This window comes from Pristiophorus japonicus, chromosome 3, assembly GCF_044704955.1.
Source record: "Pristiophorus japonicus isolate sPriJap1 chromosome 3, sPriJap1.hap1, whole genome shotgun sequence".
Taxonomy (NCBI): Eukaryota; Metazoa; Chordata; class Chondrichthyes; family Pristiophoridae; genus Pristiophorus; species Pristiophorus japonicus.
Genome location: NC_091979.1, coordinates 138,100,515 through 138,124,057, shown reverse-complemented (window position 1 = coordinate 138,124,057; position 23,543 = coordinate 138,100,515).

Below are 23,543 nucleotides of genomic sequence, written 5' to 3'. Positions count from 1 at the left end.
AAAGAGCAGCTGCCACTCTTTCACTGGCAGTTCCCGCGGCAGCCGTTGAATTTATACTTACCTTTGCGCTGCCGGTAACTGGCAGCATCATGCTGGAGAAAATTGCGGCGTTGTGATATAAATTGGCATGCAAGACCGACTTTATGCCACAAGTGCGAACTTCAAACCCTAACGTTGAATCCAGCTGGTGGATGCTTGTAACAGCTCGGATTGTAAATAAAGGCCTTTGAGAAGACAGAACATGCTGCAAATACTCAGCGGGACACGCAATATCTGTGGAGAGACACAGAGTTCACGTCTCAGGTCAAGATGCGGCCTGACCAGCTGAGTATTTCCAAGATTTTATGGTGTTCTTTCACATTTACAGCAATGCTTGGCGAGGGAAGAGGAAGACACAGAAGAGGACGAAGCCACAGTGGAGGAAGCCACAGAGGAAGAAGCCACAGAGGAAGAAGCCACAGAGGAAGAAGCCACAGAGGAAGAAGCCACAGTGGAGGAAGCCACAGAGGAGAAATCATCAGCCTGCAGTCCCAGTGACCACAACCACAATTGTGTGTTTGGGGGTGGGGGTTGTGCATTGAGCAGTGTGTGAGGCTAGTGGTACAGGTGGTAGGACACAGCTTTTGAAGATGTATTCACTGACCCTAACCAGTGGTCTGAGGTCACGAAACTTCTTTGGTCACTGGAGCCAGGTGATGGAGGCGACACTGCTGGCAGTGACAGTCTGGGCGCTGTGGTCTCACACTGTTCTTTCTGGAGGGCCTCCTGGCCCCTATGGGTAGAGGACCTCTCTTCCGATGTTAACCCCCTGCACAAAGCTGGAGTGTTGCGTGCATGACCCAGGGTGCCCCTTCCCTGGATTGCTGAGCCACTTGTGTTGGTGCTGAGGCACTTTCCCATTTTTTGAGCTCAGGACGGGATCTCAGCTCTAAGAGCGGAATTTTCACATTTGGGGCTTCTCTTTAATGTTAAATATTTTTTTAAAAGGCAGAAATGGCTAAAAACTGGATTATTTCACTTCATTTTAATTTGTATTGCTTCATTGCCCACAATTCCTTGCAAGCCACTGTTTCACTTCCAGAGGCTGTACGAAGCACCAAAGCCGCTCCTGCACACAAACCTCAGGTCGGCTGCCTCCAGTAATGCCACCAGGATGGCGTTGCACGGCAGGTAAGCGCCACGTCAATAATATCCAACCCCCCATATCAATTTTGCTCTGATAGCGTCGTGGCCACTTTCAGCGGCCATTAAATCCAGTTGCTGGTGGTACCGGCAACTTTGATGGCTAAAACAAATTTCTCCATCTATGTGAGAGCTGAAATAATCTAAAGTAAGAATGATAGAAAAGACACAAAATACATAACCCTATGACAAATAAATAAATAAATCGCCGAAATGAAATACACATTTAAAAATTCTCCAATCTCAAGTAGCGGCCTAGAAAGGGCCTAATGCTGTGTTTCTCTGGGTACAAAGAATAAATTGGCCGAGAAATTGGGGGTTTATCGCCAGCCATTAATGGCAGATTTGGCTGAAAAAATGGCAGCCGCTGCTCTGCCACCAGCTGCTGGTGGGTCCTTCGGCAGCCGTCATTTTAGGATGGCCGGCAGCGCTGCTGTTATCAGCGATCGCTAATATCATGGAGATCATGCAGATCGTGACATCACTGAGTGTGCAACGCTCACTTGATGCCCGATCTGCGAGACTGGAGTTCACCGTTCAACTTACTGGCATGCCTTTAGTGCGAGGAGCTGTGCAAGCATTGCCAAGCTGGAAGGAGGCACCAGATTGAAAGGGATCATCAGCAATCGCTTACACGTTTGTTCAATTTGACTGGTTCTGTGCAATCTTCTGCAATTCCAGCAGCTTTATAAACTTCTTTCAAGGTTCTAAGGTAACAGGGAGTGTTTTTGCAAGTGGAGAACACCTTCATTCTTATTCAAAGGCTTCTGCTCACAGCACTTGCTCACAGTCATGGGGCTCTACAGGTGTCCTGGGTTTGTCCAGGTGTGTCCCTTTCCTGTCCAAAGTACTTGAACATGTTGTTGACTCCCAAATCCGTGACCATCTATCCATGCATTCAATGTTTGAATCCCTTCAATCTGGTTTTTGCCCCTGCTACAGTACCGAAACGGCCCTCATCAAAGTCACAAATGACATCCTTCATGACTGTCTGCAGCCAGTTGACCACTCCATTCTCCCTCAACCCCTCTCCACCAATGTCCAGCTAGATGGGACTGCACTCACCTGGTTTCATTCTTATCTATCTAATCGTAACCAGAAAATCTCCAGCAATGGCTTCTCTTCCCATTCTCGCATCGTTACGTCATTTGTCCCCCAAGGATTTGTCCTTGGCCCCCTTATTTCTCATCTATAAGCTGCCCTTTGGAGATAACATCTGAAAGCATGGAGTCAGTTTCCACATATACGCTGACGACACCCAGCTCTACCTCTCCACCACTTCCCTCGACCCCTGCTTGGTATCTAAATTGTCAGATTGCTTGTCTGACATCCAGTACTTGATGAGCAGAAATTTTCTCCAATTAAATATTGGGAAGACCGAAGCCATTATCTTTGGTCCCCGCCATAAACTGCGTTCCCTAACCACTGACTCCATCCCTCTCCCTAGCACCAATCTGAGAGTGAACTAGACCTAGGTATCATATTTGACCCTGAAATGCGTTTCTATCCACATATCTGCAGCATAACTAAAACCACCTTTTTCCACCTCTGTAACATTGCCCGCCTCAGCTCTTCTCCTGCTGAAACCCTCATTCATGCCTTTGTTACCTATAGACTTGACTATTCCAATTCACTCCTGGCTGGCCTCCCACATTCTACATTACGTAAACTTGAGGCCATCCAAAACTCAGCAGCCGATGTCCTAACTCGCACCAAATCATGATCGCCCATCACCCCTGTGCTTTCTGACCTACATTGGCTCCCGGTTAAACAACGCCTCAATTTCAAAATTCTCCACCTTGTTTACAAATCACTCCATGGCCTTGCTCCTCCCTATCTCTGTAATCTTTTTCAGCCTCACTATCCCAAAAGATGCCTGCGCTCCTAAAATTCTGGCGTCTTGAACATCCCTCATTACAACTGCTCAACCATCGGTGGCTGTGCCTTCAGCTGTTTGGGCCCTAAGCTCTGGAACTCCCTTCCTAAACCTCTCTGGGTCTCTACCTCTCTTTTCTCCCTTAAGGCGCTCTTTAAAACCTACCTCTTTAAACAAGCTTTTGGTCATCTGCCTTAATTTCTTCTTTTGTGGCTAGGTGTCAAATTTATCTGTTTTGTCTTGTAACACTGCTGTGAAATGCCTTGGGATGTTTTACTACAATAAAGGCGCTATATAAATAAAAGTTAAAGACTTTGGGGTTAAGATAGATGCCAAAATATCATAAACAAACTTCAACAAAAATATATATATATTTTATTATTTTAAAAATCTAGTAATGTTATCATAATGGAGAAATTTGATGTACCACAAATATAAAATTAGTTTTTCAGGGCCAGAATGGTTGTTCAGCAGTCTATACACAGTTAAAACCTGATTAGACCTATTTCAACAAGGCTTAACTATTTATGGAGGGTTTAACAGCGATATTAGAGTGGAAAAAGGGAAGGTTTCGTCAGTTCAACCGATTTCACTGATTGGCGGCTATGGAGAGTTCCACAGCACAGCCTATAATTGTAAGAGTTCACAGTTAAGGAAAATTAATTCTAGAACCTACAGCCTGAAAAATAAATCTGATAGCTGCAAATGAAATTCTTTCTCCCTACATTCGTGGAAATAATGTGTAAGCAACAGATGTTATGGACAAAAGAAAAATTACTCTTCTAAATGTCCTGAACTGCATGCAGCTGCTCCAAGTAAAATGCAGCCAGTGACATTGTGCTTAATCACTTCTTGAGCAGCAACGTTCTGCTTGTGGGCTGTGGCACATTATGAAGATATTTCTAGCAAAAGTGGAAGTGGGTCATGTGTATAATCCAGATTACTCGGTTGCAATCAAGTGCATTGAATGCTAGCCACCCTTTGGGAATACTTTACTGGAAAATCTATTCACAATGAAATTAGCCAATAGATGGAAAGAATGTAAAGTTTTTTTTAGCCATATGGTAAAAATTTAAATATAATTGTAATAATAAATATAAATCCTTACTGCTGCATCTCACAAACTACAATAAAATAAAATAACTATTCCCAGTCCTTTCACTAACTTAAAATAAACAGTGGGGGACCAAGCTAGTTCTCTTCAGCCACTGCCAGGTAGCAATGTGTGGGCATGTAGCTAGTTGGTTTCCTCCGGTGGCTTCTGATACCCTTAAAACACCTTATTTATTCCTTATTATCTCCAATCTGCAACCTGCAATTCCTGATTCATGTGTCCCGGAGGCCCAGGTTTGCAGGAACTGTTTCCAGCTGCTCGAACTCATGCTGAGGGTTTCTGAGCTTGAAGTGCAGCTGGATTCACTGCAGGGGTTAGTGGTGGCTGCATGTTTCCTTGGTCGCAAGTTCCAGGAGGTGGTCACCCCACAGCCAGATAGAGTTCAGAATAGCAATGGGTGGCCGCCCAGAAGGGAAGGGAGAGGCATGCAGTGCAGGAATCCTTTGGGAGTGTGGCACACTCAAACCAATATTTAGCATTAAATACCAATGTGGGTGACAGCACCTTGAAGGAGTGCAGTCCCGAACTTGGCACCATGGGGCAAAGGACTGCACAGGGAGTACATCAAAGTGTAGGAATACAGTAATAATTGGGGATTCAATAGTCAGAGGGGACAGACAGGCAATTCTGCTACCATCAACATAAGACTCTCTGGTGCCAGGGTAAGGGATATTACGAAAGGGAAGAGCCAGAAGTCATGGTCCATGTTGGAACCGACGACATAGGAAGGATTAAAAAGCAAAATACTGTGGATACTGGAAATCTGAAATAAAAACAGAAAATGCTGGAAATACTCAGCAGGTCAGACAGCACATAGGAAGGAAAAAAGAAAGAAAAGAAAGACTTGCATTAATATAGCGCCTTTCATGACCATTGGATGTCTCAAAGCGCTTTACTGCCAATGAAGTACCTTTGGAGTGTAGTCACTGTTGTAATATGGCAAACACGGCAGCTAACTTGTACACAGCAAATTCCCCAAAACAGCAATGTGATAAATGACCAGATAATCTGTTAGTTTTGGCCATTTTGACTGAGGGATAACTATTGGCCAGCACACTGGGATAACTTCCCTGCTCTTCTTCAAAATATTGCTGTTGGACCTTTTACGTCCACCTGAGAAGCAAGACGCCCTGGGGCCTCAGTTTAATCATCTGAAAGACGGCATCTCTGACAGTGCAGCACTCCCTCAGTACTGCATTGGAGTGTCAGCCTAGATTTATGTGCTCAAGTTCCTGGAATGGGGCCTAAACCCAGTAGTAAAGACAAACATAGGTCCCCTGCAGTCAGAATCAGGGGAAGTCATAACGGGGAACAAAGAAATGGCGGACCAATTGAACAAGTACTTTGGTTCGGTATTCACGAAGGAGGACACGAACAACCTTCCGGTTATAAAAGGGGTCGGGGGGTCTCGTAAGGAGGAGGAACTGAGGGAAATCCTTAGTAGCCGGGAAATTGTGTTGGGGAAATTGATGGGATTGAAGGCCGATAAATCCCCAGGGTCTGATGGACTGCATCCCAGAGTACTTAAGGAGGTGGCCTTGGAAATAGTGGATGCATTGACAGTCATTTTCCAACGTTCCATTGACTCTGGATCAGTTCCTATGGAGTGGAGGGTAGCCAATGTAACCCCACTTTTTAAAAAAGGAGGGAGAGAGAAAACAGGGAATTATAGACCGGTCAGCCTGACATCGGTAGTGGGTAAAATGATGGAATCAATTATTAAGGATGTCATAGCAGTGCATTTGGAAAGAGGTGACATGATAGGTCCAAGTCAGCATGGATTTGTGAAAGGGAAATCATGCTTGACAAATCTTCTGGAATTTTTTGAGGATGTTTCCAGTAGAGTGGATAAGGGAGAACCAGTTGATGTGGTATATTTGGACTTTCAGAAGGCGTTCGACAAGGTCCCACACAAGAGATTGATGTGCAAAGTTAGAGCACATGGGATTGGGGGTAGTGTACTGACATGGATTGAGAACTGGTTGTCAGACAGGAAGCAAAGAGTAGGAGTAAATGGGTACTTTTCAGAATGGCAGGCAGTGACTAATGGGGTACCACAAGGTTCTGTGCTGGGGCCCCAGCTGTTTACACTGTACATTAATGATTTAGATGAGGGGATTAAATGTCGTATCTCCAAATTTGCGGATGACACTAAGTTGGGTGGCAGTGTGAGCTGCGAGGAGGATGCTGTGAGGCTGCAGAGCGACTTGGATAGGTTAGATGAGTGGGCAAATGCATGGCAGATGAAGTATAATGTGGATAAATGTGAGGTTATCCACTTTGGTGGTAAAAACAGAGAGACAGACTATTATCTGAATGGTGACAGATTAGGAAAAGGGGAGGTGCAAAGAGACCTGGGTGTCATGGTACATCAGTCATTGAAGGTTGGCATGCAGGTGCAGCAGGCGGTTAAGAAAGCAAATGGCATGTTGGCCTTCATAGCAAGGGGATTTGAGTACAGGGGCAGGGAGGTGTTGCTACAGTTGTACAGGGCATTGGTGAGGCCACACCTGGAGTATTGTGTACAGTTTTGGTCTCCTAACCTGAGGAAGGACATTCTTGCTATTGAGGGAGTGCAGCGAAGGTTCACCAGACTGATTCCCGGGATGGCGGGACTGACCTATCAAGAAAGACTGGATCAACTGGGCTTGTATTCACTGGAGTTCAGAAGAATGAGAGGGGACCTCATAGAAACATTTAAAATTCTGACGGGGTTAGACAGGTTAGATGCAGGAAGAATGTTCCCAATGTTGGGGAAGTCCAGAACCAGAGGTTACAGTCTAAGGATAAGGGGTAAGCCATTTAGGACCGAGATGCGGAGGAACTTCTTCACCCAGAGAGTGGTGAACCTGTGGAATTCTCTACCACAGAAAGTTGTTGAGGCCAATTCACTAAATATATTCAAAAAGGAGTTAGATGAGGTCCTTACTACTAGGGGGATCAACGGCTATGGCGAGAAAGCAGGAATGGGGTACTGAAGTTGAATGTTCAGCCATGAACTCATTGAATGGCGGTGCAGGCTCGAAGGGCCGAATGGCCTACTCCTGCACCTATTTTCTATGTTTCTATGTTTCTAACCTTCTGACTCAAAGGTGAGTGTACTACCACTGAGCCAAAGCTGACACAGCTGACAGAGAAAGAGGATTGAGATCCTCTAGTATGAGTTTAAGCAATTAAAGTAGAAGTTAAAAAGCAGGACCTCAAAAGTAGTGATCTCTGATTTACTCCCTGTGCCATTTTCGAGTGTGAGTGGAAATAGGAGATAGCAGGTGAATGCATGGATAGAGACATGGATAGTGTAGTGGACAGGCTTCAGAGTCCTGGGACATTGGGCCCAGTTTTGTGGCAGAAAAGACCTGTCCAAGATGAATGGGTTGCAACTGAACAGAGCTGGGACCAATATCCTTGCAGGCAGGTTAACTAGTGCTATGGGGGAGGATTTAAACAAATTTGATAGGGGGCTAGGCATCAAGATATAGCATTAAAATGTAGAAACAAGATGCACAGAGGACTGGGAGAGACAGAGTTAGAAATAATACAGAATTAGATGGAAACATAGAGGTCTAAGTTAGGTTTGGGGTGCATTAATAAGATTTGAGCTGCAAGCGCAAATAACCATGTGGGAAAATGATATAGTGGCGAAAACTGAGACCTGGCTCGAAAAACTGGAGGATTGGATACTTAATATTCCTGGGTACAAGGTATTCAGAAAATATAGGGAATGAATAAAAGGAGGAGGGGTAGAAATTTTGATTAAGGAAAATATTACAGTGCTAGAAAGAGAGAATGCCTTTGAGGGGTCAAAGTCAGAGGAGCCGAAATTGCCCTGCGGCCCATCTGGGGGCGGTAACCTTTCGTGCCCGGGAAGTCCCGCCTCTAGCGTGGAATTTCCCTTTGCACCCCTCAAATGTGACGGAGCGCTGTCTCATTCCCCTCCTCTTCATTTAAAGAGGAGGGCCACTGCGGACTCTGCATAGCCCTTTGGTGGTCACCACTGGGCCACTAGAGACAATCCTGACCAGGTCAGCAGGCCGGCATGTGAAGAGGTGTGCCAGGCTGCATGATGATAGCCCGGTCGAGACGAGGGCCGCCATTGTCAGGGCGATGGGAAAGTCAGTCAGCAAAAAAAATGACAGCCTAGGGCGCACAAGGCCTCCTCTTTAAGGGGCATACCATGCAGATGTCAGCACCCTGCAAAGCGGGTGCGGATATAGGCCCACGTCAGCCTCGCGTCTCGCGGGTCAATTTCCCCCGCAGGGCGCACAGGGGTCGGCGCAGGGCGGTGAGAGGTTGGTTTGCATGGTGATGACATCACCACTGGGTGTACACCGGCCTGGGGCGCAGCACAAACTCCAAATCGTCCCCAAAATCTCTGGGGCAATTTTGCCCCAGGCGCCACCATCGCCACCCCTGAGCTAAAAGTCAATTGTGCTCTGTTAGCGCCTACCAGCAGCGCTTACGGCACTAAAAAGGGGCAATTTCAGCCCCAGAATCTATTTGGTTGGAGGTGAGAAACATAAATGGAGCTATTACATCACCTGGTACATTTTATGGGCCACCAAATAGTGGGAAAGAGATAGAGGAGCAGATTTGCAAAGAAATTACTGAGTGGTGCAAGAACTATAGAGTAGTAATAATGGGAGACCCTAATTACCCTAATATTGAAAGGGCATTGATTGTGTTCAGGGCAGAAAAAGAGAGGAAATTCTGAACTGTCCAGGAGAATTTTCCCGATCTGTATCTTTCCTGCCCATCGAGAAACAAAGCATTGCTGGATTTTGTCCTGGGGAAAAAAGTGGGTCAAGCAGAGAAAGTTGCAGTCCGGAAGCACCTCGGGAATAGTGATTGTTGGGCTACAACTTCTGGGTGCTAATTTTTGAAATTTTGATTTTGAGCTTCCAGGAAAGAACTGAAGTGCTAAATCCAGGGCTAATGACCTCAGCTACCGGGGCTCTACCGGCAGAGCGATAATGAATTTCAGGTACAATGCAGTCAGGAATGATCCTTCACATTGGCTCTTTCCAGCTCTTAAAGGGGAGGTTGTATCATTGCGCGGATCCTCATTACCACCATTGCTGACTGTGAAGACGACATGCAAGCAACTGAATCCAGTAATTCTCATGTCTGATCAGACTCCCAGGGAGGAAGCTCGCCATTTCAGTGACCAGGCATTGGATGCATTGTTTGCGGAAGTGGAACAAAAGAGGGCAGTGCTGTTCCTGGCCACTGGAAAGAAGCCATTGCTCAGGTCTTCAGGGCAACATGGAGGGAAGGTCTCGGCCAGCAGGGTGGTCATCCAGAGCCTGACACAGTGCGCAAGAAATTCAACTCAGGTTGTCAGAGTGAGTACATGCTTCAACAGATCCTACATACCAAATCTGAACCTCAATCACCCACCAAACACCTCCAGCTACTAAAACTTACATCCACTCCTTACATAACAATTACAGCTATTCAATTATGGAACCCACATCTCCCAAAAACATAGCTGCACTCTCACTCACACACATTAATTTTCTTGCAGGGACAAGATGGCCCATAATAGGAGGGAGCAGCAAAGAACGGGTGGAGGTGATGCACAGATCCAGCACCTTATGGACTTAGAGGAGCAAGTGCTGCGACCCATTGGGCATTAGATGGTGGGCGCCATGGCCGTCAGTGACATCGACACCCTTAGGGGCAACAAAGTTATCTTCATCCCCTTTCCTTCTCTCATCCCACTTCCCCCTCACATCAGAGTTGGTTAGAATGGAATGGGAAAATATATTAAAATATAAAAATATAGAAATGCAGTGACAAACATATACAGTAATATTTCATATCACTCAGCAAAGATTTATTCCAGTGAGAAATAAAGATGCTAAGAGAAGGATGAACCATGCCTGGCTAACTAAGGAAGTAAAGGATGGTATCAAATTGAAAACAAAGGCATACAATGTTGCGAAGGACAGTGGAAGGCCAGTGGATTGGGAAATTTTTAGAAACCAGAAAAGGATGACTAAAAAATGATGAAGACAGAAAAGACAGCATATGAGAGTAAATTAGTAAGAAATATAAAAACAGACAGTAAGAACTTCTACAGGTATATAAAAAGGAAACGAGTAGCTAAAGTAAACATCGGTCCCTCAGAGGATGAGACTGGAGAATTAACAATGCGATACAGTGAAATGGCAGAGACTTCGAACAAATATTTTGTATCAGTCTTCACGGTAGAGGACACTAAAAACATCCCAATAGTTGATAATCAAGGAACTATTGTAGGGGGATCGCAAAACAATCACTATCACAAGAGATAAAGTACTCGGCAAACTAATCAGACTAAGAAAGGAGGGAGACAGAAAGCTGGAAACGACAAACCAGTTAGCCTAACATCTGTAATTGGGAAAATGCTGGAGTCTATCATTAAGGAAGTAATGGCAGGGCATTTAGAAAATCATAATGTAGTCAAGCATAGTCAGCATGGTTTTCTGAAAGGGAAATCATGTTTGACAAATTTGCTGGAGTTTTTTGAAGGTGTAATGAGCAGAGTGGATAAAAGAGAACCAGTTTATGTCGTATATTATGTCCTAAATACGATAGAATCTTTAGAGGAATATAGAAAGTTAAGAGGCAAAATTAAAAGGGATATTAAGAATGCTAAGAGGGAGCACGAGAAATTCTTGGCTAGTAAAATTAAGGAAAACCCTAAGATGTTCTATAAATATATTAAGAGTAAGAGGGTAACTAAAGAAAGGGTAGGGCCTATTAGAGATCATGAGCGTAATCTTTGTGTGGAGGTGGAAGATGTTGGTAGGGTTCTTAACGAGTACTTTGCATCTGTTTTAACAAAGGAAAGGGGCAATGCAGATACTGTTATCAAGGAGGAGTGTGATATTCTGGATGAAATAAATATAGTGAGAGAGGAAGTATTAAGGGGTTTAGCAGCTTTGAAAGTAGATAAGTCTCCAGGCCCAGATGAAATGCATCCCAGGTAGTTGAACGAAGTAAAAGAAGAAATAGCAGAGGCCTTGACCATAATTTTCCAGTTCACTTTGGATTTGGGCATGGTGCCGGAGGACTGGAGGAATCTAATGTATAAACTTGTTTAAGAAGGGAAAAAGGGATAGGCCGAGCAATTACAGGCCTGTCAGCCTAACCTCAGTGGTGGGAAAATTATTGGAAAAAATCCTGAAAGACAGGATAAATCTACATTTGGAAAGGCAAAAAGAGTAATTAGGGACAGTCAGCACGGATTTGTTAAGGGAAGATCGTGTTTGACTAACCGGATTGAATTTTTTGAGGAGGTAACCAAGAGGGTCGATGAGGGTAATGCATATGATATGGTATATATGGACTTTAGCAAAGCTTTTGATAAGGTCCCACATGGTAGACTGGTCACGAAGGTTAAAGCCCATGAGATCCAGTGCAAAGTGGCATGTTGGATCCAAAATTGGCTTGGAGGTAGGAAGCAAAGGGTAATGGTTGATGGATGTTTTTGTGACTGGAAGGATGTATCCAGTGGGGTTCTGCAGGGCTCAGTACTGGGTCCGTTGCTTTTTGTGGTATATATCAATGATTTCGATTTGAATATAGGAAGTATGATCAAGAAGTTTGCAGACGACACTAAAATTGGCTGTGTTGTTGATAATGAAGAGGAAAGTCATGGGTTGCAGGAGGATATCAATCTACTAGTCAGGTGGACAGAGCAGTGTCAAATGGAATTTAATTCAGAGAAGTGTGAGGTAATGCACTTTGGGAGGGCTAATAAGGAAAGGGTACCATCATCATTATCATCATAGCCAGTCCCTAGGAATCGAGGAAGATTTGCTTCCACTCTTAACATGAGTTCTTCGGTGGCTGTACAGTCCAATACGAGAACCACAGTCTGTCACAGGTGGGGCAGATAGTCATTGAGGGAAGGGGTGGGTGGGACTGCACTTGATTACTGCACGCTCTGGGCGACGGGACTTGAGGTGCTCAGCACCCTCCCGGATGTGCTTCCTCCATTTAGGGCGGTCTTTGGCCAGGGTCTCCCAGGTGCCAATGACGATGTTGCACTTTATCAGGGAGGCTTTGAGGGTGTCCTTGTAACGTTTCTGCTGCCCATCTTTGGCTCGTTTGCTGTGAAGGAGTTCCGAGTAAAGAGCTTGTTTTGGGACTCTCGTGTCTGGCATGCGAACGATGTGGCCTGCCCAGCGGAGCTGATCAAGTGTGGTCAGTGCTTCGATGCAGGGGATGTTGGCCTGGTCAAGGGCGCTAATGTTGTTGCATCTGTCCTCCCAAGGAATTTGTAGGATCTTGTGGAGACATCGTTGGTGGTATTTCCCCAGCAACTTGAGGGGTCTACTGTACATGGTCCATGTTTCTGAGCCATACAGGAGGGCAGGGATTACTACACCCCTGTAGACAATGAGCTTGGTGGCAGATTTGAGGGCCTGGTCTTCAAACAATCTTTTCCTTGGGCGGCCGAAGGCTGCACTGGCGCACTGGACACGGTGTTGGATCTCGTCGTCAATGTCTGCTCTTGTTGATAGGAGGCTCCCGAGAAATGGGAAGTGGAAGTGGGAAGGGTATACACATTAAGCAGTAGGCCACTTAATAGTGTAGATGAACAAAGGGACCTTGGAGTGCTTGTCCACAGATCCCTGAAAGTAGCAGGCCAGGTGGATAAAGTGGTTAAGAAGTCATACGGAATGCTTGCCTTTATTGGCTGAGGCATAGAATATAAGAGCAGGGAGGTTATGCTTAAATTGTATAATACTTTGGTTAGGCCACAACTGGAGTACTGCATGCAGTTCTGGTCACCGTATTATAGGAAGGATGTGATTGCATGAGAGAGGGTGAAGGAATGCAAAATTCACAAGAAACCCCACCTTGTGTTTGGGCTCATTGGAAAGGAAATTTAATTTGGGACTATATACCGAAAAGTTTGGAACTCTAACATGGTTATGGAAGAAACTACGAACCTTAATAGAATTTTGGATTTTAAAAGACAAATTCAAGGCTGTGGGCGGGCCTACGGAACTAGCAAGACACAGTCTAATTAAGTAAAGCTACCTGGGTGTGAGAACTGTGTAAACTTGTCTGGAAGAATGAGTATTTGAAAACCCTTCTCCACAAGAGACATTAACATCACAAAATCACCCACAGATAGCTACGTATCAACAAGGGTCTGGACAACCATTTCAGCATATACATCACAAAGAGGCCCAATCCAGCCTGTATGCGAAAGACTAAGCACAAAAGGGCATTGCAATTACCAAACTAATATTTTCATCAGGAAACAGTTTTTGAACGTCAACCCACCCAAAACATATCAACTTTTAACGAGCCCGACAAAATATTACAAAGAAGAACCAAGCCCGCCAAAATTATACAAAGGATTTTGAACAGATCTGGCGGCAAGATTGGAACACTGAAATCGTATAACTGACCCCTGTTTTCAACAGAGGGTAGGTAGTTGCTAGGTACCTGCAAGGCTGCTACCACCTCAGATGACACTTTGACTGACAGACTAGTACCACACTACGCTGTGTCATCAAGACAAGGAGAGAAACCAACATGACAGTTGTAAGCTAACTTCTCCAGCCTCGAAGTCCTGAAGTCCTGAAGGAAGGAAGAACATCACCATCGCAGCAGCGACCGACCACAGTCAACGTGGTATCAAGGGAAAACACAACCGCGACCTACCATTAACTATCAAAAGGATTGATAAGCATAAGTCCCTGCCTGCCCTGGAGTCTAACCTAGCTAGAATTAGGTATTGGGAGGTGGGATGTATAATTTACTGTGACCCTCTTTGAATGTGTAATGCATGGTTCTTTATTAGATGTGTGATTTTAAGTTTGACCTTGTACCTTTCCTTGTATTGTTCTTTATTAGAGTGATTGTAAGTTTGGCCTTGTATTTTCTTACTAGAATAATAAGCCTGTATTACTTTGACTGTAATAAAAACGAAGTTCTTTCAATCAAACCAGTGTCCTTTGCATTTTTGTCACACCCCCTCCCCGCCAAATAAATCCAGAGTACAGAACCCAAGGGAGTGGGAGTGATTCGAACTGCTCAAGTTGGTCAGAAGGGAACCTGACCCCCTCATAGAGAACACCCCCCCTTACAAAATGGCGACCACGGCAGGACTCTGTACACGGGGTGTGATGTGGAGAGTGCTGGTTTGGGGCAAGGAACCAAGATGGAAGAGAGGATTTCCTCCTATGTGTATAAGAAGGTCAATGTAACTAAGGAATGGGTGCTTAGTCTATTGCGCGCTGAGCGTCCAGCTGACGCAGCAGCCCAGTGGACAGCAAGCAAAGATCACAAAGAAGCAGTAGAGAAGGCTATCTGGTTGGTCTGTCTACAGCGACAGGTCCAACTCCTAGATAGAATGAATGAAATATTACAGGCAGAGTTATGGGAATGCGCAGAGAGCTATCAGGAAAGGGTTATGTCAGAAGAAAGATTATCAGAACTCCGTAAGCTAAAACAGGAAAGGACCCAAATAATGGAAATGTTTAAAAACAGTCAGGACTATTTTCAATGTCAGGTTACCGAGGCCAAAAGTAATGAAAAGTCACTGAGGGAGGAAAGCACTCGCCTCACCCTACAAGTAAAAGAGCTCCAGGAAAGATTAAAAGATGTGCAAGCAGCGTATAATCTAGCTAGCACTAATGTAGCTAGCAATTCTCCAGCCTCGAAGTCCTGAAGTCCTGAAGGAAGGAACTGTGTAAACTTGTTTGGAAGAATGAGTATTTCAAAACCCTTCTCCACAAGAGACATTAACATCACAAAATCACCCACAGATAGCTACGCATCAACATGGGCCTGGACAACCATTGGGAGACCACGGTCCCTGCCAGCAACAAATTAAAAGTTTAAACCTTGCTCTATCCAATGCAAAAGGCATGGTATGTCTAATAAGCCCGGGTACGCCCCAGGTAAACCTGGAAGAGAAGGAAGAAACTACCTGGCCACTACCTGTGGCACCGGTGACTACACCGGTGCAGCAACAGGAGGGGCAAATCAGTTGCGGGTTGGACAGGGATAGTGAACCACTGTTGGAGTGGATTTTTGGACATATACTGGACTAGTATACGGGACCAAACATTTGTTTTATTTTCCCCTTTAAATGAATTTTGTAAAGGACAATACTGATGCATTATGCTTTAAACAGTTAGACTTTAAGGCATGCTGGCCTTGAGTTAATGGAGATAGGGAAGTGAGATAATGAACATTGGAAAGTTAAGTACTGGGTATGTTTGTTTATACCGGTGTCAAAAGACCTGCACTTGTTTATACTGCCCTATCACAATGCAGGATGGTTAATATCAGAAGCTTAGCCTTCGATAGTAACAGCTTTGTAGTGCTAAAGCATGTGTTGTAAAGTGACGTAATTTGTAAGATAAAAGAACTTCACTGCAGATACCAATTTGAGAAGATGGTTCAAAGACAGGGTCTTTAACACTTCTCCCAAAGCTTTATCTCTGATTTAATAAACCTCTCTTTATATATTATACAGTCTCGGAAATATTTTTCCACAACAAAATGGCATCACGACAGGATACTGTCTGATCAGACATGATCACTTAAGACAGTATCTGGAATCTGGTGTTAGAGACTGAAAAGAGAGGTGTATGGGCATGACGGGATAGTGTATAAGATACGAGTAAAGAGATAGCGGGATGAGGCTGACTAACCAGTTTGAGTTGTCCCTTTAGTAAATAAGGTCGGTGCGGAAGGGAACTGATCGATCCAACCTCGAGCCGAAAACTCCGGTGGTAAGGAAACACGCTAGCTTTGTTGCAAAGACAAAGGGTCTCCACAGAGTAGTCGTGGCCGTGAGTATTACAGAAACAAAGGGAAACGTCCGAGACTGGCTAACAAGGAAGGTAAGGAAGGGAATGTAAAACGCGGGCTGCCCGGGTCATTAATTAATTCCTATCATTAATTGTAACTTGCGTAATTACGTAATGCCATAAAAAAGCTGATAGTGACTATCTTAAGTGACATATGGATCCAGACATAAGCTTTGTTGAATGAAGAGAGACTTTTGTGAGTGTCTATTTTAAATGAAGAGAGTACTCGAGTAATTTTGACTGTGGAATGAATGAAAGCCTGCTTGGGAAGGTGTGGAGTTGCCTGCCTGTTTTAGCTCCACCCACTGTTTCCAAACAGAGTGAAATGTTTTTTTAACCCTTCATAGTGTTGTCCTGTATGTGGGAAGTTTAAGAAACTGTGAACCTTATGATATTACATTTTAAGTTAGAAACGAAGGTGTGGATATATTCGGATGATAAGTTACGGAGCTAGGAAATGCACAAAGGATAGGTTTGTTGAGTAAAAAAAAAAGAATTTGACACGCTCACTTACTTGTCGAAAGAAAACATGCAATTGGGTTGAAAGACATAAATTTAGTCCAGGAATGAGATAAAGAATGCCTTTTAAAACACTCCCATTTTCCTTTGTGTAAAACCTTGACACGAAAGCTTCTAGCTCAGTAAAAAAAAAGAGTTTTAAAATTTAGAAATACTTCAGGGATCAGGTCAAACTCCTGGGCGAGTGGTGAGCTATCTGTGAAGGTGTAAAAGGGACTTTTGAAAAAGGCTAAAACGGAAAGCTTTAGCAGTTTAGAAAAGAAAAAGATAAAGCAGGAAAAGATCTCTGCCACGGGAACAGGAGGAGGGCAGAAAATTTGCCATAATTGTGGAAAACCGGGCCATTTTGCCAGGGAATGCAAAGGGAAAGGCAGTGAAAAGCAATGTACGTATTGTGGTAAGAAAGGGCACCTGGAAGCGACATGCTATGGTAAAAATGGCTATCCTAATAAGGCAAGGACCCTGTCAGAACAGGAATACCAGAAGTGGCAGGCGTACAAAGCCACCCGGTGATGTCCGGCGGCCCCTGTACAAAGTAAAAAGAAGGGAAGGATATATGTGTCTGCACTAGACAGTGTGAGATGCTAGTGGACACGGGAGCCTCAATATCCATTACCAATATGTCCCTTCCCATCACCGACAAGAAGGCCCTGATTGATTGCGGCAAGGGGAAACTGCACCACTAACTCCCCAACATGGCCGGTAGGGAAACCAGATGGGAGTTATAGACTCACTATCGACTACACTGCCCTTAACAAGATCATCGCCAAATTACACCCGATCGTGGCCAGCCCCTCCACAATCCTTACCTCATAGAGTGGGGCCCTGAACAAGAACAGGCGTATAGTAAACTCAAGTCAGAACTAGGCTCCGCACCTGAATTGGGACTGCCTGACATGAGTAAGGATTTCCACATCCACTGTAACAATGAAGGTGGATTCTATATGGCCGTGGGCACCCAAGATCACGGGGATAAAAGGAGACCTATAGCCTATTACTCTACCACCGAAAGCTCGGTGGTGACTGGGTTATCCAGATGTATAGCCGCACTAGATTGCGCAGCTTGGATGGTAAAAATTAAGCAAGCCTGTGGTGATGACTGGAACCATCATTCTCCACACTAAAAACACATTGGTAGAAATGTTAAATACAGGAAAACTGAGAACCGTATCTAATATGAGATGGGCAAAGTGGGAAGCAGTCCTCTTAACACCCAACAAAGCGGTAACCATAATTAGGGATGTAGGAAACAACCCCGCAGAAGGTATGATGGGTGAAGGGGAACCCCACTTTTGCGAAGAGGTATGTGAGGATATGGAAGAGGATAGAATAAAAGACTCCCCCCCTTCAAACCGCAGAACAAACCTTGTTTGTGGACAGCTCACGAAAATATGTAGAGGGACTACCTCGTACCGGATGGGCCGTAGTTAACCAGGATCTAGAGACAGTTGAATCAGGGCGAATTAATCGGGGGTCGTCAGCTCAAGTGGCAGAACTGGTAGCCCTCACCCGGGCACTGGAATTATCCGAAAATATGATTGTTAATATCTATACGGACAGTAGATATGCATTCAGGGTAGTACACGATTATATGACAGCATGGGGGAGAAGGGGTGTTTGCGATGGATAAGACATAACTTACTAAATACCAGTTGATATCAGCTGTGAAAAAGATATTGGTTTAATTGAAAAAAAAAATAATTTGAAGAGGTTAAAAAAAACACTCTCCATTGATAATGATTTTAAATTATTAAAATTAAGTCAGTGCCGCTGGGGCCCGAGACAAACAGATAAGTATTGAGAAACTACACCAGGACACTTCTGAGGAGGAAATAGGTATGTGGACAAAGCAGGGCGCAATGCAAGGGAAGGATAACGTTTGGAGACGAAACGACAAGGTAATTGCGCCTGAATGCATACAGAATACCTTATTGGAGTTGCATCATGGCCTGTCTCATTCAGGATGAGAGGCCATGACCGGGAGTCTTGGGAGAGATTGGTGGTGGAAAGGAATGGGGAGAGATATTGCTAAATATTGCCATCGATGCGTTACGTGCGCACAATATAATCCAGGCAGGCCCATTAAAGTTAAAATGGGACAGCAGCCCCATCCACGGGGGCCATGGGAACACGTACAAATTGATTTCACAAGTCCTTTGCCCACATCCCATGGAAAAAGATATTGCCTAGTGATTATCGATCAATTTACCCGGTGGGTGAAAGCTTTCCCCACACGTGATTGCACTGCCTCAACAGTGGCAAGGATATTCTGACCAAGGCACCCACTTCACGGGAAAAAAAATTGTAAAAACAATATGCCAGCTGATGGGCATAAAACAAAAATTCCACATCCCCTACCACACGCAGAGTTCTGGAATCGTAGAGCGCATGAACCGTACCCTTAAGAATGCCCTGGCAAAGCCATGAAAACGTCAGGAAAAACGTGGACAGAAGCATTACCCATTATATTGATGAAGTTAAGAGCCACGACAAACCGGACAACCGGATTAACCCCTTATGAACTAATGACAGGAAGGGCGATGCGATTACCAGAGAACATCATAACAGGGGGGGGGGGGCGATGTAGGCCTATTAAAAGACAAAATAAAACGGTATGTTTTGGAACTAAGTACTCAATTAAAAGGGATGCGTAAATTAGTTAGGGACAATCAGGAAGAAAGAGACGCGGAAGCAGAGCTTACAAAGCTCCCTGAAGTCCCGTTGGTGGGAAGTCGCGTTATGGTAAGGGTCCTCCCGGGAAAACCAGGGTTTGCCCAAAAAATGGATAGGACCGTATGAGGTTATAATCAGCAGGGACACTTGTGCCTGCATCGATGTTAAAGGGAACGGACAATGGAAGCATCGGACCCAGCTTAAGGTTTTTGAACCAGCCATTTAGCACACGTATTAGTTGTTGTTGTTTGTCTATTTACAGATTGACAGTGAGATATTCTTCAAGCAAGTCATACGGCCATTTTGCCTTTGACTATTTGTTAATTATAGAGTAATAAGATGAAATTATATATTACGATCGGTGTGATTATCATAGTTCGTGTTAGGTCCGGCCTGCTAGCTAGACCGAAACGAGAGTTACATGTGAATACCTTTTTGTACATGCCTTATGTTTATGCGCAAAATGAGAACTTTTCTAGTTGCTGGATATGTTCGCACATCCCCATACATAGCAAAGGAGGAATCCCCTTGTGGTCAATCTCCCTTAACATCTCGGAAGTAGCAGAGTGGGTAATGCGACAAAACGGTACAGGAGAAGTAAATGATACTTGGAACCAGAGTGGGGATAAAGAAACGTGGAGATTGGGGGGTTACCTTTTGGATGCATTTGACAGATGGTACCAGCCGGAATACAATCGGTCGGTACGACCCCCGTTCCTGGTTTTGACCAACACCTCAGAAGTTGGAAGGCCCACCACTGACATTTGTTTCACTAGAGACCTGACTGGTGAGGAAACAGGTTTTGTAGCAGGATATAGCAATTGTACGCAATACTTTAACCTCACCAGGTGGAACACAATAGCCAGCGAAACAACAAAGCAGGGGTTCTTTGAAATAGAGGGTTTGAAGAATCAGACAAGTAGCCAGGACTGGGACCCTAAGATTAGGTGGCGACGGGGGCTGAGAGAGAGATTGGGATTGAATCTAACAGCATACAATTTTGTGTGCGGGCATAAGGCCTACCCCTGGTTGCCTCAGAACTGGAGGGGGTCCTGGTATTTGGGATATGTGGTCCCGTTTTGTCAGACGGGTACGTACTTTAGCAGAAGTACAGACACCAGGTCGACTAAGATGAGATCTTACCCCGGTAGAGAGGCTATTTGGGGTCATGATGCTCCCATTCGGGATAGGACGCACCATGGATGAATTACGTAACCTAGAGAGGGGACTGGAACAGATAGTTAACGACACTGCTGAAGCAATAGAGGGCATAACGGCTGAAATGGTAGCCATACGCACAATGGTACTCCAGAACCGAATGGCCCCAGATTAGATACTAGCACAAAGTGGGGGCACATGTGCCTTAATTGGAGCTGAATGTTGCACTTGCATTCCCGATAATTCAGAAAACATAACCAACCTCGCTGATCACATAAGAAGGGAGGTAAAGAAGTTATCCATAACAGCAGGAGGATCTGGCTGGTTTGACTGGCTGTTAGGGGGATCCTGGGGGTCCTATCTTATGCATGGAGTAATTATTCTGGTTGTAATAATAATTACTTGCTGTCTGATTATCGGGTGTTTTAATATCTGCTGTAAAGTTATGATGGCTCGACTGATGCCAGTAGCCAATGTAATCGCTGAAGAAGAAGCACACCAGATGGAAATACCTGAAGACACCAAGGATGAAGAAACAGACGACAATGACACCGACCACTATCTTTGAAGGGTAGCCTAGAGCTACAGGCAAGGTGGACATACGGAACATCAGGGAAGTAACATACCCCAAAGGATGAATATATGACAATATGATACTATCATTGTGGTCATCTGGATTTCGTGAACATAATCCAGGACCAAAAGGGGGAATATTGTTGGAGTGGATTTTTGGACATATACTGGACTAGTATATGGGACCAAACATTTGTTTTATTTTCCCCTTTAAATGAATTTTGTAAGGGACAATACTGATGCATTATGCTTTAAACAGTTAGACTTTAAGGCATGCTGGCCTTGAGTTAATGGAGATAGAGAAGTGAGATAATGAACACTGGAAAGTTAAGTACTGGGTATGTTTGTTTATACCGGTGTCAAAAGACCTGCACTTGTTTATACTGCCCTATCACAATGCAGGATGGTTAATATCAGAAGCTTAGCCTTCGATAGTAACAGCTTTGTAGTGCTAAAGCATGTGTTGTAAAGTGACATAATTTGTAAGATAAAAGAACTTCACTGTAGATACCAATTTGAGAAGATGGTTCAAAGACAGGGGTCTTTAACACTTCTCCCAAAGCTTTGTCCCCGATTTAATAAACCTCTCTTTATATATTATACAGTCTCGGAAATATTTTTCCACAACAACCACCACCACCTGTAGCACCGAGTTTCAGCTTGGCTTGGCAGCAGGGAGGAGAGGGAGGCAAGCCAGAACAGGGAGAGCCAGAACCAGGGCCAATGTGCCTGGTCCAGCAACAGAAGTTTGGCCCGCCCACCCTTGCCAGTGATCCAGGGCCCCTGGAAAGTCAGTTTGTGGTCCCCCACACTCCCCACCAGCTTAGGGCTATGATAGGCCACCTGGGAAAGCGAACTCCAAAGGGAGACTCCTCGGTTCACTTTGTGGAGGTGGAACAAGCAGGGGATATTAATGGTGCGATGATGCAGAAATGGCAAAGATGCTTCTCCTATCTCTAGACAGCAAACTGTACCAGTCCCTCTCTACTGAGAGCAAAAGAGGACAGAAAACACTTGCTGCCATCCAGAAAGACATTTTAGAAGCTATGGGCTTCAATAATGGGAGTCCCTTATCTAGAGTAGAGAAAACGGTGCAGCTCACAGGAGAAACCCCACAGGCTTTCGCAGACCGACTGCGGCCGGTGTACAAAAGCGCCTGTAGTGGGGACATCGACAGAGATCACTTAAACCCGGGCAAATTAGCACACTGGCTCCGAAGCCTAGTAGCTAACAGTTTACCCAGAATAAGAACCAAGGCTGAGGCCTGGTTCGACCCCAGAGATCCCCAAGCCACCGAACAGGGAGTGCTTAGGCAGCTGACCCTAGCTTACAGAAATGGCAGAGGGACAGAAGAGCATCCACAAAAGGGAAGGGTTCACGAAATCCAACCTAACCAAGACAAGAGGGAATGGCACCACAAGGGGGGCAACTCCTCCGATACAAAACGTACCTGCTTTGGGTGCGAAAAGAGTGGGCACTGGAGAAGGGATTGTAAAAATCCTTGGAAGAACAACGCAGGAAAGAATTCTCCAGCCCCTGCCCAAAAGACCGAGACAGATAAGCCTGCCACCCCCACTCGTTTGATATCTTTTTAACTGCGCTCCAAGCCATGTTAGATGGCCCTGGGAAGGTAGGCCCGCTACCGGTATCGAAATCTCATCTGCCCCCTCCCAACCCAAACCGTGACTAGGACAGGCACAGCCTGTCCACCTATATGACCTCAAGTATGATGCGTGGGGGAGACCGACCGTACAGATGGAAGTGGAAAAGGTGAAAGGGACTTACCTGCTGGACACCAGTGCCTCAAGCACACTTGTCTATGCAGCTAACCCCACCGCCTCACCTCTGCCTAACGGGGTCCCCAACAGCTTGGTGGGTTTCACAGACACTGAACAGACTGGCTCATTCTCCGTTCCGCTCTCCATTCATTTAGGTACACGCCACACAAAGTGGACTTGTGTCCTGATGAAGTGGGAGCAGGAAGGGAGAGGGATCCTGGGAGCTGACTTCATCCTAGGCCACGGGATTCTAGTGGATTTAAGAAACCACTGTCGTTGGGGGTCAGTCTGTACGGGACAGGAGAGTGAGGTGATGGTTATCCCAGGAAAACAGGGAAAAGGGACGGTGTGCACCATGAAACCAAAGGAGGGTTACGACCTTGAATCAGTAACACTCCTGTAAAATACCAAGAGTATGTGAGGAAAAACCTTGCAGCTTTTGTCACTCACAAACACGACTGTGGGAGAATAAATGGGGTCGAGGTTAGCAGAGATGGGGACCCCATGATCCGACCACAGAAACAGTGCAACTTCTCCAAGGAGGCGGAGGCAGACATGGAAACAGCCTTGGGTTCGCTGGTTAAACAGGGGTTATTGAGACCAATAGCTACCCATGTGAACTCTCCATTGTGGCCGGTTAAGAAACCGGACAACTCCTGGAGAGCCATGGTGGACTGTCGCGCACTCAACTGTAACATCCCCACCTGTGCACTCACTGTTGCAGCTGTCGCTGACCTCATTGGAAGTATCCCAGTATCCGCGACCACCTTCACGATGCTGGATATTTCCAACGGGTTCTGGTCCATACCTTTAAGAAGGGAAGATCAGTACAAGTTTGCTTT